This window comes from Phacochoerus africanus, chromosome 3 (genome assembly GCF_016906955.1).
Source record: "Phacochoerus africanus isolate WHEZ1 chromosome 3, ROS_Pafr_v1, whole genome shotgun sequence".
NCBI classification, from domain to species: Eukaryota; Metazoa; Chordata; class Mammalia; order Artiodactyla; family Suidae; genus Phacochoerus; species Phacochoerus africanus.
The window spans coordinates 10,675,410-10,690,668 of record NC_062546.1 but is presented as its reverse complement, the minus strand read 5'-3'; the positions used below and the strand labels follow the sequence as shown (position 1 = coordinate 10,690,668).

General features: G+C 53.7%; 1 long non-coding RNA gene across 1 annotated transcript; it reads left to right on the top strand.

Annotated features, from left to right (window-relative positions):
* The first annotated feature begins 233 nt into the window (after positions 1-233).
* LOC125122033 (uncharacterized) lies at positions 234-7,274 on the top strand. The gene is made up of 3 exons (XR_007133683.1): positions 234-553; positions 1,833-1,965; positions 7,249-7,274. It is a non-coding gene; the product is annotated as an uncharacterized LOC125122033 (long non-coding RNA).
* The last annotated feature ends 7,985 nt before the right edge of the window (positions 7,275-15,259 follow it).

The following is a 15,259-nucleotide window of genomic DNA, read 5'->3' as shown; positions in this document are numbered from 1 at the left end:
AGCGCCCGCCGCCGCCCCCTCCCTCTGCGCGGCCCCTCCCGCCCGCGCCCCTCCGCCGGCCCCCGTGGCCCCCGCGCTCCGCTGCCCTCGGGCTGCACGCGGCCGGCTGCGCTCCAGCCTCCAGGGGGCGCGCGCGCCGTGTCTCGTGCTTCCCCCGGGTTCAAGGGCCCAGGTGGTCCCGGTCCCCTGGCGCCACTGCCGCAGGCGCCAACGTGCCACGTCCAGCCCCCACGCTCCGCAGCCCCGGGGCCGCAGGCTCACGCGCTTCGTTTTTGTGCGGCCCCGCGCGTCTGTCCTGAGCTTCCCTGGAAGTCCAAGCGCGCCATTGGCCTTGGGCCCCTCGTGCCACTGCGGGCCAGGGACTGCAGGCACCTTGCAGCGTCAACGTCTTAGGGACAGCACGTGCCACGCCAGGGGCCCTTCCCTTCGAGGCCCCATATGCTACCGTCCACGTGGCCCAGCTGCCCCGCACCCCGGCCGACGCGGGACACGGGGGTCCCCGGCTCGGCCCAGGCAGGCAGCCCGCTGGGAGCGACGCCTCGCCTTCGAATTGGTAGGAGTCTCGATTCTGCGGGAGTTGGGTTGGAGGTCTGAGCCCGAGAGAGGGCGCCACCGCAGAGCTAGCCTTTTAGGCCTTTCCTCTTTCCCTTCCAGTGTCTCCCGCCCCTTCTCACCATCAGAACCGAGCAAGGCCGTGAGGAAACCCTGCCCGGGGCCTGGCCTGAGGCCTCGTCCCCCACGTCCCACGTCCCTGGGGAGCAGGGAGCGGAGTGCCCACTCTTTCCACCAGGGCATGAGGGGGAGTGGGGTCAGAGTGTCATTCCAACCGCGAAGGGCAAACCTTGGCTCACTGGTGCTGCGGAAGCCACCGCCCCAAGGACCTGTCCCCAAGACCTCACTTTCTGTTGGGAGAGGCAGAACCAGGACAATTGCTAGTTAGCAGGACTGCAGGCTATGGCAGGGCCGGAAGATGCCAGAGCTGGGTGTAGGGGGGAGTATAGAGTGAGGGGAGAGATGGCTTTGGCTAGACCTGGGAGGAGGTGACACTGACACTGAGCCCTGAACAAGGAGAGGGCGCCCATCTTTGGAAGATCTGGGAAGAGCACATTCCTGGTCGATGGAACCCCAAAGGCAGTGGCCCTGAAGCAGGGGAGAAGAAGGTGGGTTTGAGGAACCAGAGGGGGCCTGGGGAGGGTGTGTAGAAGGGAGGTCCCCCAGCTGTGTGGCTTCGGTGATCAGGTGGTCCCTGGAGAACACTCGGAGGAACACAGGTCTATGTGGTGGATCACACCCCTGCCTTTCCCTTCTGAAAATTGGCATCCGTATCCCTTTTCCTTGCTTAGTATCTGTCTCTGCTCTAGACGTCAGATTCCATGAGGGCCAGGACTGTGTGCTGTCTGTCCCCTGGCATCTTCCACATTGTCTGGTCCAGACAGACCAGGCTTCTGACATAGTTGTTGCAGAAATGCCTGGGACAGTCCGAGGGGACGCATTTGGTGATCTCAGTGAGACACAGGACTTGCTGAAGATCACAGGAGCAAGTGGTGGAGCAGGAGTTCTTAGACCTACTGTGTGTGGGGATCCTCTGGAGGGCTGGTTCAAACCCAGAGGCTTGGCCCTCCCCCCCCCGGCTTTCTGTGTTGGTGGCTTTGGGGTGAGGCCCTTCAAACAAGTTCCCTGCTGCAGCTGGGGCGGCCACTGGTCTGGGGATCCCGCGTTGAGAACCGCTGATCTTGAAGACGTGAGACCCAACCCATCTGGGTCTCACTTGAGGGTTCTCGGGAGCTACCAGATCCCCTGGGTGGACTCAAGCCGTGCTTTCTATTGTGTAGGCCCATCTGGACCTTTGAGCCGCTCTGTGGAAGGGCTGTCCCCGGGAGCTGTGTCTATCAGGACGCTGTGTACCTGTGTCCGATGTTGGGGTGACCTGTGGACAGAGGACCCACAGCATGGATGGGGACCTTGGTAAGGACAGTTCCTCCCTCCCACCCCCCAACCACCCCACATACAGTACACAGGCTCCCTCGCTGTGCCCAGGACTTAAATTACTGCCTGATCTTATCCTGGACTTGTGCTCAACGATGTCCAATAAAATTCTTTTAAGTCCTTTTATGGAATTCCCTCTGCAGTTCCTCCCTCCCTTTAGAGCCTTCCAGATTTTCAGCTCTTCTCGTCATCTCTCCATTTCCCTCCCAAGCTGTTGTGTGGAAATGGATGTTGATGATGCCTGGAGAGTGTCCTGAAAAGACGGAGACATTCTGTGTTTGCTGAGCACCTACTAGGTGCCAGGCAGGTTGCCGGGTGATTTGTAAATGTCAGAGGTACAAGCCCGGCCGGTCGGTGGGCTCTGGCTCCAAGACCTGTTTTAGGCAGGGCTGCTGGATTGAAGTTTTTAAACAACTTTGAATTCGTTGGCCAACCTTTAGAAATTGGGAGTTTTCACATAATTTTTTGTTTGCTTTGGAACACTGGGCGATCTGGCAGACATACCTCATGTGAGCCATGTGCTGGTGCTGGGTGGTGGGGCCCCCCATGCCCCTCACCCTCACCCGTGGTTTGCCCCTCAGCCCCATCAGGTCATTTAAGTTACTCCCGACCCTGGACGCATGATATACTGTCTTCTCATCTCAGTAAATTGTCCAGGGCTACACAGTAAATGGCAAAGCTGGGTCTGAATCCAGGCCTGTCTGACTTAAAAGCCCGAGCTTGTCACTGAAAAACAAGCTGCTGTGAGTCCCGGGGGCAGGAGGAAGCTATGGCGTCGCTGGCCCCAAGGAAATCCCTTAAAAGGGAGTTACTGTCAGCGGTTTAAGGATATGCTTTCCTTCCCATTCATAACCTACTGTCAGTAAGTCATAAAATTCTGGGTTGTTTTTCCACCGTCTGAGGGTTCCCCAGCACTGCCCAGACTTTGTAATCCATCCTGCCCCTTGAGATGAAAAGGCTTAGATCTGCAAGACCCCTGGTTAGAGTTAGGAGGAGGGGGGTCTGGGTGGGGGTCTCCCTAAGCTTTCCTGGCAGAGGGTCTAACCGGGTGTCCCTGGCACACAGCTTATTGTAGGAAAAGTGCTGCCCCACGATTCCGGGGTGGGGATGGGAGGGTGGGGAGCCTTCCCCCGCCACCTCTGCTGCTGCTCTGCCTCTTTTCTGTGCCTCAGCTGCCCTGAGCAGCGTGGCCCTCTTTCTGGAGTGGTCTTCCTTAGCTTTCCACACAGCCATGTCCTACGCCTCTTCGTCAGCTGTCACCTTTGGGACTCCTTGGCCAGGCGAGATCAGGGGACAGGGAGGGAGGTAGAGGCACCCAAGGGTACAACTTTAACTCTTTATTTTAAAAGCTGCTGTTGCTTATCAGGGGTTTGTTTTACACTAATCTTGATTTTTTTTTTTTTAAATACTGTCTCAAAATGTTATTTACCTTGATTACTGAGCTTTTGGGTACCTTCTTAAATTAAACACCCAGGCCAATGTTCCACCTGCCTCACCCTGGTCCCAGCGCTGCTCCTAGTCTGTGGCCCTGGGTCCTGGTCCAGCCTGTGGCCCTAGCCTCGCTGGGTGACTGGAGACAAGGCCCCTTGGTGCCCTGAGCCTCTCAGCTGCCCCATCTGTTCTGGGAAAGGATTAAAATGCTGAGCTAGTTTATTTTCATTTTTCTAATATGTGAATTAGTTCTCGAATGATCCAAGACATCCACTAGAGCTTTGATAAGTTGTGCATCACGTCCATCTCCTGGGGGCTCTGGGGTGCTTAACGCCTCCCTGCCTCAGGTCATTACGGGATGTCACTGTCCTTTTCCTGACACCCCGCTCGAGGCGTTCCTCTGTACGAACACCAGATCTTCGCTGCTGCTGTGCGCAGTGCGAGCTGCTGCCTTTGCTCACCCCCGGCCCCGTCCGGGGAGAGGATCCGTTTTGGAGGTGTGGGCGTGCATGCTAGGCTTTGATGTCTTGCTTCTTGTTCTTTGGATCATGTGACACATGTCCATGAAGGACCGTCTGTATGCCAAGCATCTAGAAGACACATTTCCAGCTTTAGAGGAGCTTACGTGTTAGCGATGGAGCCTACGTGTAAGCAGATTCGTGTGCTGAGCGAGGTCTGCTGGGGGTAGAGGCCTTCCGGCTAAGTTCGGGCTACATCCAGAGAACGGGGCACTGTCCTTTCTCCCGGGAGGACCCTGCACCCTCTCTGCCAGCTTTAAGTGCCACAGCCCCGAGCAGCGCAATCACCTTCTTAATAGAATCCTGGTGAGAGCGTCCTGCAGCTTTACACGGTGTGTCCACACCTGAAGGCGCTCTGAGTTGGCGCTTTCAGTTCCTTCTAACTCCCATCTCCCTCTGCCCCTCCTCTGGCTTCAGCTTTTCCTGGTCTGACAGCCCCCAAAGCCCACTTCAAAGCCCAGCCCCTTCTTTGAGCTTCCACCGCAGCTCCAGTCCTCAGGGGGCTCTTTCCCTCACTCCTTCCCAAAGCCTTTATCAACTAATAGGTGCTCTGCCTGGAGCTTAATTAAGATCTCTCTGATTCCTTGTTGCTTCAGGCCAGCCAGGATGTTCTGCTTCTTGCAGGAAGAGGGCACTGGCCCTGAAGCCAGGAATAGCTGGAGGGCGCTGCCCCTCAACTCACTGGGTGCAAACGGGTGTATCTCGCTGGGCCTTCCCTACTTTAAAAAGAATGAATGTGTGCCAATATTTGAACATAAGGAGATCTCGCATAAAAATCTGGATTTCTGGCTTCCCTTGAAATCTCAAACGTGTCCAACCCTGGACCTACATTCCTCCCTGGCGAAAACTGGCCAGAGCTGGTAGCAACTTTTTCCTTCAGATGGGACATGGCTTCTCTAGTTTGCCACAGTCCTCACTGCTTCTTGCTGTCTGAGGCTGAGCTCCCTTGACGCATCTGCTGTACTTTCTTGGCATTTGAGATTTTAACCCTTGCTTTCAACTTTTGGGGGGTTTTTTGGTCTAAGAGGAGAGATAGCTCATTAGAGTGCTTTGCACTGGCAGAGGCTAAGCAAGGCTCAAAGGGGGGCTGGGTGTCGTTGTTGAAGATTGTTGGGTAGATGGGGGAGGGGCGGGTCAAGAGATAGGCTGTGGATTCTCAGTATTAACGAGCTTGGGTGTTTGAGCTTGGCTGGTCCTATGTTGCTTTCCTTGTGCATATATAGATGTATGAAACGATATAAAAATAAACTATGAAACGATATAAAAATAAACTAACTTTGGAGTTCCCGTTGTGGCTCAGTGGTTAACGAACCCGACTCGAGGACTCGGGTTCAATCCCTGGCCTCACTCAGTGGGTTAAGGATCCGGCGTTGCCGTGAGCTGTGGTGTAGGTCGCAGACACAGCTTGGATCTGGTGTTGCTGTGGCTGTGGTGGAGGCCGGCAGCTACAGCTCTGATTTGTCCCCTAGCCTGGGAACTTCTGTATGTGGCATGTGCGGCCCTAAAAAGACCAAAAGTAACTAATTAACTAAATAAATTAACTCAAGGAAAGCACTTACTCTGTGCCAGAAACCATTCTCAGATTCTTACATTGAATTCTCACAATAACCCTGCGTGGCCAGTGCTGTTATTTCCCCCGTTTTAGAGACAGGAACAGGTCAGTAACTTGCTCAGGGTGGTGCAGCCAGAAAACAGGAAGCTGTGATTGCAGCGACGGCAGAACCTGGAGCTTAGCAGGACTGGCAGTGCCTTTAGATGATGGCTTTTTAAATCATGGTCCCCTCTGCACCATCTCATTTCCTGGGATTGCAACCTGCCGCCCTTCCTGCTAAGGAGTCCATCAGCTTTGAGGCCCTCTTTCCCTGGCGCAGGGATGGAGTCCGCCAGCCCTGCAGGTCTGTTCCTGGAGGCTGTCTGATCTGGAGGCTAACTAAGGCTTTAGCGAGAGGAGGACGGGGTGGGAGTGGGGCTAGAAAGCAGCGGCCCTGCCAGCCAGGACCAGGTCCTCTCAGATAGCCCAAGGACCCCAGAACTGCAGGCCCCACCAGCTGGCCCCGGGCATGAGCTCATCCCCCAGTGTCCCCGCCTCCGGGGTCAGCGCCCCGTCGCCTGGCTCCCAGCACCAGCTTGCTGCAGTGGAAGATTTTTGTGGCCCTGTTGTTACTTTGCATTGCTTCTGGGCTGCGTTCCCTCTTATTTCATTTTCATCTGAAATCCTGAGCTCACCCTCCTCGGAGCTGACGGGACCATTTATTTCCAAGGTTGCAGCCGGTCGGAGGGCTGCTGGGGAGGATGCTGGGTTTTTGCCACCTTGTTTTCTTCCTGGAGGCAGGGATGGGAGACAGAAGGATGTCTTCATTTTGCAGCAGCAAAGCTGGCAGAGCTTAGAGCCTCCGTTCTTATCCCCAGAGGGCAGCGCCTTGGTGGACTCTGTCCCTCAGTCTCTTGTCCTTTTGGACTCAAAAATCTTGGGCGAACCTGGCATGTGCCTTGCCAGCGTCTGGTCAAACGCCCCTGCATTGTCATAGTTGGAACGGCTCTGAGAGACTGTGTTGTCAGACCTCCTTTGGGTGTTCAGAGAATGAAACAAGGCCCAGAGAGGGCAAGAGATGTATGGGGATTGCACAGCAGGTGAGTGGCAGAGCTAGACTGACAGGCTTTTTTCAGTTCTTTTGCATCATAGGAGCCCCCTCTTCAGAATCTCGGAAGGCCAAGCCTCAGGGGATCCAATCTTTATGCCCCACCATCTGGAAAGCTCTGCCACCAGCACTTCCCGGGGCTGCCCCTCCTCCTTCCGTGTTAGCTCCGATATTTCCTCCTCAGAGAGGCCACCTCAAGGCCTTCATCTAAAGCAACCTCCACTCGTCCATCATGTTCTTTCTCATCCTCTATTCTCTTGTCCTCAGAGCTCTGATCTGAACCCCAAATGATCTCCTCTCGGCTCCATGTACATTTTTGTTGTCTGTCCACCAGAATGCAAGCTCCACGGGGGCAGGGACCTTGTTTGGTGGCTGTCTGATTTACCGCTGTCTTTCTCTCTCTAGCACCTGGCACCCAAGAGGTGCTGCATAACTATATACAGATTGAAGGAATAAGCCTGTCCAGGGGGATTTCAGGGACTTCAAAAGATCCTTAAACAAGGAAAGAGTTCTTAGGAAGCAATGAAAATTTAAATGCCTTCAGAATCACTTTCATTTGCCTCAGATAAGAGTTTATTTGTAGAAACAAAAGTCCACTCCTAAAGGTGCTTCAAGGCCATACTTCTAGCCTCACTTAAAAAAATTTTTTTTTAAATTTTTTTTTTTCTTTTTAGGGCCACAGCAACGCCAGATCTCAGGCACATCTGCAATCTACACCATAGCTCACAACAACGCTGGATCCTTAACCCACTGAGCAAGGCCAGGGATCAAACCCACATCCTCACGGATCCTAGTCAGGTTTGTTAACCACTGAGCCACGATGGGAAGTTCCCTCCTGTTTCCCGTCAGGCCCCCCTCCCGCACCCTGCCATCCCAGGGGCTACCGCTCTTTCAGTTTCTTTCACCATAGATTAGCTTTGTGTCTTCTGGAAATTCATGTGAGCAGAACCACAAGGAGTGGCCTCTTGTGCCTGCCCTCCTTGGCTCAGTGTAAAGCTCAGTCTCAGCTTTGAACTTGGTGTGTTGTTGTGAATACCTGTTGCTCGTTCCTTTTCATTGCTGAGTAGTGCTCTGTTGTGGGGACACAGCATATTTTGTTGCTCCAGTCGCCTGTTGGTGGACATTCGGGCAGTCCTAATCATGGGCTTCCGTGGATAAAGCTGCTCTGCACCTTCTCATGCAAGTCTTTTTGTGGCTCTGTGCACTCATTTTTAGTAAATCCCCCGCAGTAAACCTGCTGGTGAAAAAAATCCTATGTCCTCAGCTACCATGACGGGCTACCTCCCTGTGCTGGCGTCTTCTGTCTGGAGGGGTATTCTCGTTGGGAACTGCGTGAAGGCCCAAAGCATTCTCATGGGAAGCACTCTGGTCTGTAGCTGGTCCAGACCCAGCATGGCTGAGTAGGTGGAGGCATGAAGCTTTTTTTTTGGATTGACAGTTGTTTGGAGGCCACCCTCCTGGGTATCTTGCATTTCTACACATCTCATCAGCAGAGGCACAGACTGTTTTCTTGCAGACCATATCTTAGAGGATGTTTGTGTAGGGAAAAGTCTTGGACGATAGAGGTAGTGTCTCTTTCCCCGGCATCGGCTAGGCATGTTGAGTGCTCATTGTAAAAGATTTAGATTTCAGATCTTGCTCGGACTTAAAAAGAAAGGACATTCTGACACATGCTGTGACATGGAGAAACCCTGAGGACATTATGCCGAAGGAAGTGTGCCAGTCACACGGAAAACCAAGTCCTATGTAATTCCACCTCGATGAGGCATCTGGAGTAGTCACCCCAGAGAGACAGAGAGCAGAACGGTGGTTGCCAGAGGCTTGGGTGGGGCAGTGAACAGAGAGATGGATGCTTCATGGGTATGGAGTTTGGGAAGGTGGGAAAGTTTTGGCTGTCGGTTGCACAGTAATGAGAATGTACTTAACAGCACAGAACTGTACACTTGGAAAGGGTTAAGGTGGTAAATTGTATGTTGTGTGTTTTTAACACGTACACGCACACACGCATGCACACACGCCGTGAAAGATTTGGGTTTCCTAAACTCAGAGTGCCTCTCTTGGAAGGCATTTCACTGCGTGTCTTTGCACTGTGGAAACTGGGGCTTGGGAACTTGTGCAAGAAGCTGGTGATCCTCTGGCTACTGCTCTTGCTCTGAGTAATGAACGATCCCGGGTCTCTGACCCAGGAGTCTCGTGTCTTCTGCCAGCATCCATCCGATCAGGCTCACTTGCTAGCTCGCAAAGTAGGGCCAATCTCAGACCCTTCACAGTTCTTGACAAAAGTAATCTCTGCATTTTTCCCTTTGGGGCTCTTGTGACAGCAGGAAGGAATTAAGTACTTATCTTTGTTTATTTTATTTTATTAGGGCCGCATATGCGGCATATGGAAGTTCCCAGGCCAGGGGTCGAATCGGAGCAGCAGCTGCTGACCTACAGGAATACAGGGTCTGAGCTGTGTCTGTGACCTACACCACAGCTCACAGCAACGCCAGATCCTTAACCCACTGAGCGAGGCCAGGGATTCCGCCGCATCCTCATGGATACTAGTTGGCTTCGTTAACACTGAGCCACAACAGAAAACTCCGTTAAGTCCCTGTCTTTAAGGATCCTGAAGGGCTTGTTCAGGCTCTTCTGGTCACAGTTTTATTCCCAGGGGCTCACACAGTGATACACAGAAGATGCTCCATGAATATTTGTGGAGCGAATGACCGGATGGCTGAATGAAGGAACATTTGTCGCCCTGACCCCCCCCTCCCCCCGGTCTCTTCTTCCGGAAGAGAACCTCTGGAATAGATGGCCTGGCTAATGGCCAGAGCTCTTTGGAGGCCAGCTCCTGGGGAGCCCCCCTATGCTCTGTGCCAGGCTGGTTCTCATCCTCCTCCCCCATCCCTTGCCCCCCACCCCACCCCCCGCAGCCTCTCCTGCGCAACTGCTGCTGAGGGCACCTTGAGTGGGACAAACATCTCACCTCTCTTGCTCTGCCAGGTGTTTGCTCGTGGCGATCCCACGTTGCCCTCTGTGTGTTAAAGAAGAGGACACAGAGGCCTCTCGAAGCAAGGGTCTCCTGTAACCTTTGCCCTGGATTTGGCCGGTGCTGTCCCGTCTCAGATGGGTCCAGGTGCCGGCACTTGTGCCCCCTCGCACTACCGGCAGCCTTCTGGGCATCAGGAGGGTGGGATGGGAGTGGAACGTAGACATCTCAGGCTGTTGTCAGGAGAGTTGACCCACAGCAGTCCCGTTAGTGCTCGGCGATCCTGGTGTGAGGTGGGCATCACCCCGCTGGCTCACCCTTGGGAGCCTCTGAGCAGCTGCCAGCGGGAGGCCCTCGTCTGGCTCTCAGCAGCCCCGGGGGGGTCATGTGATTGGCGGCATGTGGTCTGCAGGGGTGGGCTCTGCTGCCACACTCTCCTGAGACTGACTCAAATTCTGATCTTCGTCCCTTCACGTCTGGTCCCTCAGCCCCCTGGTCTAGTCAAGTCCCCTCCAGCCAGCCCTGGGGTGGAGGTCTCTGGCAATTTCTCTGTTCTCTTTTCATACCGTTATCCTGGCGTGTATTTAATGCCTTATTCCCCTCAGGGCGTTCCATTTATTTTCAAGAGCTTCCTTTTGAAGTAAGAAAAAAAGGAACCTTATCAATTTTTTCCTTTCGTTTCCGCTGAAACAATTTTAATTCTCTTTCACACCACGTGGGTCCTTCTGACTTATGGGGCAGAGTCTTGGATGGGAAGGCTGGGCAGAGAAGGCAACAAAAACATCAAGGCTTATATTGCAAACGAGTGTGTTGTGGCCTTTAGAAAGTGTGGGGTACGTTTGCGGCAGAATAAGGGCTTCCAGTTGCATGCTTCTATCATCCCTTCAGTTTGCAGGCCCAGTCAAATCACTGAATATTTATTAAGCACCTACGGTGTGCCAAGTGCTCTGTTGACTCATGGACCCTGTGTGCTTCACCGATAAGGTTCTCTTCCCAGTGGTAAAGGAGTAGCTCTTGCCTTTAGTTTCATATAGCCTGGAATAAAAAATCTTTGGGGGGGGGGAATAGCTGCCTGCAGCAGCAGTAGTTCGTGCATTCAGTCATCCACTCATTTGTTCATCTTGGAACAAACATTTATTGAGCACCTGCTATGAAGCAAGCCTCCCAACTGCATCTTGGGGATACGGCTTTGGCCATGGCAGCTAAGATCTGTGTCCATGTTTTAAATATTGGTGTGAGAGAAGCAGTGAATAAGTGATCAAGTACATATGGAACGGCAGATGATGATAAATGAAGGGCAGATGGGTCAAGTGATGAGGTTCAAGGGCAATGAGGGCAGCCCCGCAAACTGACGTCCGGGGCTCAGTGCATTCAACTCACTCAGTCATCACTTGAAGGCTCGAGCAGGATGGCAGATGCTTGCTCCATGCAGCCTGTCCTTTGTGTTCTTTTGTTGTAGTCAGGGATTCAAAGTGCTGAGCCATCGTCACCCTCATTCCCCTAGGCACCTGTGTCGCCTGCATTCTCCTCAATCCAGCCCATCGCCAGGGTCCACCAGTCCTGTAGTGCCTGGACCACTCCTTCCTCTTCTCCTCCAGCTTCCCTTGCCATTGCTCCAACACATCAGGCATCTGGGAGATTCTTCCCCAAGATACGGGCATGGCTCGATCACTTACTTGCTTTTCGGTCTTTGCTCGGATGTCACCTTCATGGTGAGGGTGCTCCTGGTTACCCTGTTTGAAATGCCATCACCCCATCCCTCTTCCTAGCCCTCTCCATCCTCCAGCCCGTTTTCTTTTTCTCCTTAGTTTTTTGTGCACATGCGACATGCCATGTGTTTTGATTAGCGGTTACTACCCTTGGGTTGCAAGGGATGGGGGTGGAAGCAGTTGCTGGGGTGTGAGGAGAGCCCTGCGGAGACGGAGAGCCGTCTGGAGAGAACCAGTGGCCTTGGCTCGAGGGACCAGGCGGCCTGAGGAAATCATCCTCTCGTCGCTCCCTCTGGTCTTGCTGAGGCTTCCCACCGGCCAGGCCCCATCAGAAGATGGAGGTGCGTTGTTGTCGGCCCCTAGAGGCACAGAGAAGGATGGAGAAAGGGATCTGGACCGAGGGTAGCCTTCAAACCCTTGTTTGGAGCCCACCGCTTTTACTAAAGCGTTTGGGGGCAAGGGTGACCAGTGGGCCAGACCTCGATCAGGCCAGCAACCTTTCCACCAGCACATATGTGGTGGAGAGAAGGCGGAGAATTACAAGGCCCGAATTTGAACTTCAGCTCTCCCACCGACCCGGTGTGTGACTTTGGCCAAACCACTATTGCCTCTGAGCCCACACACCCATCCGTTAAATGCAGCTAAAAATCCCTGCTTAGCACCTCTCTCTGGATGGTTGTGATGTTTCCGTCTGGTTCAGGATGTGCAAATGCTTTCAAAACAGCAGAGTCTTGGATAAAATTGGTTGCTTTCGTTTCAGCCACCAGCAGGCTGCCTTCGTTGGCTCAGGAATCCCAAGTCTAGATGCAAAATGGGTTACTGGTCACCGCAGGACCTGGGAAGGACAGGTAGATGCTCAATTGACTCCCTTAAATTGGTTTCTGTGGGAAAAATTCACCAAATTCTTAAGCTCCCAGAGGCGGGTAGCAGTTCTGCTACCCTTCAGAATGCAGGATACTCAGTTTTTGCCGGGGGCCTGTGGACAAGGTCTTGATTCTAGCTTTGAATAAGTGTTTCAAGCAGTGACCCATTTTTTCCCTTCCTCCCTCTCTCGCTCCAGCTGAAGGGAGCAGCACCTTTCCGGGGGGCGCGGGGTCCGGCAGGGTGATTGGCAGCGCTGCGGGCTGCCTGTGAAGCTGCGGGAAGCGTGGAACCCTGCGCTCCTCCTTTCTTTGTTCTGGCACTGCCATGCCTGTCTGTAGCAGGCAGGTGACACCCCTCGGCTGGAGCCCTGTGATCCCTGCTCCAAGGGGAGCAGAGAACATCGCCGTGGTTGCCGAGGCATTCAGAGGAGAGGGCGTGCCTCTTTCACAGTCGGGGCCACCAGCCCAGCGTGAAGTCGGCTGGTGGGCGGCACGCGGCTCACGGCTGTGATGTGGCGCTCAGGGCTGGGTACAGGCCGTGTACCAAGCGCCAGGGTTAGAGGCGGTTCTCAGCCAGCCGCTGCTGCCTGCTGTCAGTCTCCGGCTTCAGCGGCGATCACCGTGTGCGTTCCTGGGGGTGGGAAGGAGGCCTCTCTTCTCCTTTGGCAGCTTATGGAATCCAGCCTCCTGTCCAGCGATGTGCGGTCTCGTGTTCAGCGGCCCAAACTCTAGCCCGGACAGAGGAGAGCTGGGTGTTAGTCGCAGCCCTGCCCCTCCCGTATTCCACGTCTCTGGGCAGGAGGCCTCCTTTTCCGGGTCTCAGTGTACCCCTTAGTAAAACGAAGGCATTTTAGGGCGATGTGAGGGGTTTCCTCCAATGTGAATACTTTGTGTTTCTAGGCAGGGTTTCTCACCCCAGGCACGACAGGATACCTTGTTTGGTTGCACTTTGCTTTGAAGATACTACCTTTTTTTTTTTTTTTTTTAAAACATATTGAGGTTTGTGGCATCCCCATGCTGAGCAAGTCTGTTGGCGCCTTCTTCCCAACAGCATCTGCTCACTTTGCGTCTCTGAGTCACATTTTGGTAACTCTTGCCATCCCAGACTTTTTCATGATCACTATATTTATTGTGGTGCTTTGTGGTCAGTGATCTTCGCTGTTACTCTTGTTCATTTTGGGTCCCATAAACTATGTAAGACCAGGAACCTAATTGATAAATGTTGTGTGTGTTCTGACCCTCCACTCTCCGGCCCCTCCCGCATCTCTTTCCCTCTCCTCAGGCCTCCCTTTTCCCTGAGACACAGTAATATCGAAGTTAGGCCAGTGAATAACCCTACAGTGACCTCCAAGTGTTCAAGTGAAAGGGAGAGTTGCATGTCTCTCGCTTTATTATTATTATTATTTTTGTCTTTTCTAGGGCTGTTCCCGTGGCGTATGGAGGTTCCCAGGCTAGGGGTCGAATCGGAGCTGCTGCTGCTGGCTTACACCAGAGCCACAGCAACACCAGATCTGACCTGCGTCTGTGACCCACACCATAGGTCACGGCAACCCCGGATCCTTAACCCACTGAGCGAGGCCAGGGATCCAACCCGCAACCTCTTGGTTCCTAGTCGGATTCGTTAACCACTGCGCCACCACAGGAACTCCGTGCCCACTGTCTTTTGAGCCACTCCATCTGCTTGAGAGAATCACAAACGCTCAGCAGCCTTTGACACAGTTGATCTGGTCCTTGACCGCATTCTCCTTGCCTTTGGGGACCTCAGGGACTCCTGGCTCCCCACCCACAACCTTGCTGGCTCTTCCCGAGCCTTCTTTGCTGGCTCCTCGTCTTCCTCCTGACTTCTGAATGTTGGAGTAAATCACAACTGTGTGTTTGTCTCCCTTCCCTCTCCTGTCTGCGTCCAGTCCTTACACGATCGTGTTCAGTCCCACCTCTTAGGACACCGTCTCTATCTGGGGTGGATCCTGTGTTTATACCTGCAGCGCCGATTCTCTTTTGATCTCCAGACTCACGTATGTCTCCAACCACTCCATCTCTCCAGCCCCATCACAACGTACCACTGCCCCCCACCCCCACCTTCCCACATCACTCGTGCCTCATCTTCCTCACCTCCTTCCCACCCTACTGTTATCAGCCTAAAATCCTAGGGGTCATCCTTCATTTCTCCTCCCGCCCATCCCCAAATCCACCAGCCAGTCATACTGGGTCTCCCTTCAAAAGGCTCCTGCATCCGACTTTTCACCCCTTCACCGTGTCTCCCCATCCTGTCTCCCCCTCCCCCCGGCCCTGGTCCAGGCTCCCACCATGTCCTGCCTGGAGGAATGTAGGGGCCTTTCAGCTGGGCTGCCGTTCTTGCCCTCTTCCCAGTCATCCTCCCCCGTGAAGCTGGAAGGATCTTTTGCAAATCTAATTGGGGTGATGTCATTGCCTGCTTAAAACCCGTCAGTGGCTTCTTACTGCACTTAGGAGAAAAAAAATCCGCTGTGTCTGGGGGGGTTCCTGCCTCCCTCTCGGCCTGTCTCATCGCCTCTCCCTGCCCAGGACACCGCACTGGGCTTCTCTCTCCATCTCGAGCAGGCTTAGGGCTTTTGCCCTTGGTGTTCCCTCTAGATCTTTTCATGGCCGCCTCTCTTCTGTTCTTCACGTTTCAGCTCAAAAGCCACCTGTCCTCAGTGGCCTTTCGGTGGATGACTGTTAGTAGTTGCTTCTTTGACTTCCCTTGTGACAAGATGTCCCAGACTCATCTCGTATGCTTCCTGCCCCAGACCTAGAATCAGTCATTTCTCCAGGGGCCTCTGGTTCCTTTATTGAGAAAAGACACCTAGAGGCTACAATCCAGGCACCACAATCAAGGCACTAGGGTGTTCACTGCTACGGGGCCGGTCACTATTCTTTGGTCTTTTCAGAAGATAAAGAGTTAGGAAATATTACCTTTTTTTTCTTTTCTTTTCTTTTTAGGGGCACACTAGCGGCATATGGAGGTTCCCGGGCTAGGTGTCGAATCAGAGCTATAGCTGCCAGCCTACGCCACAGCCACAGCAACACAGGATTCGAACCACGTCTGTGGCCTACACCACAGTTCACGGCACCGCTGGATCCTTAACCCACTGAGCAAGGCTAGGGATCGAACCCGCAACCT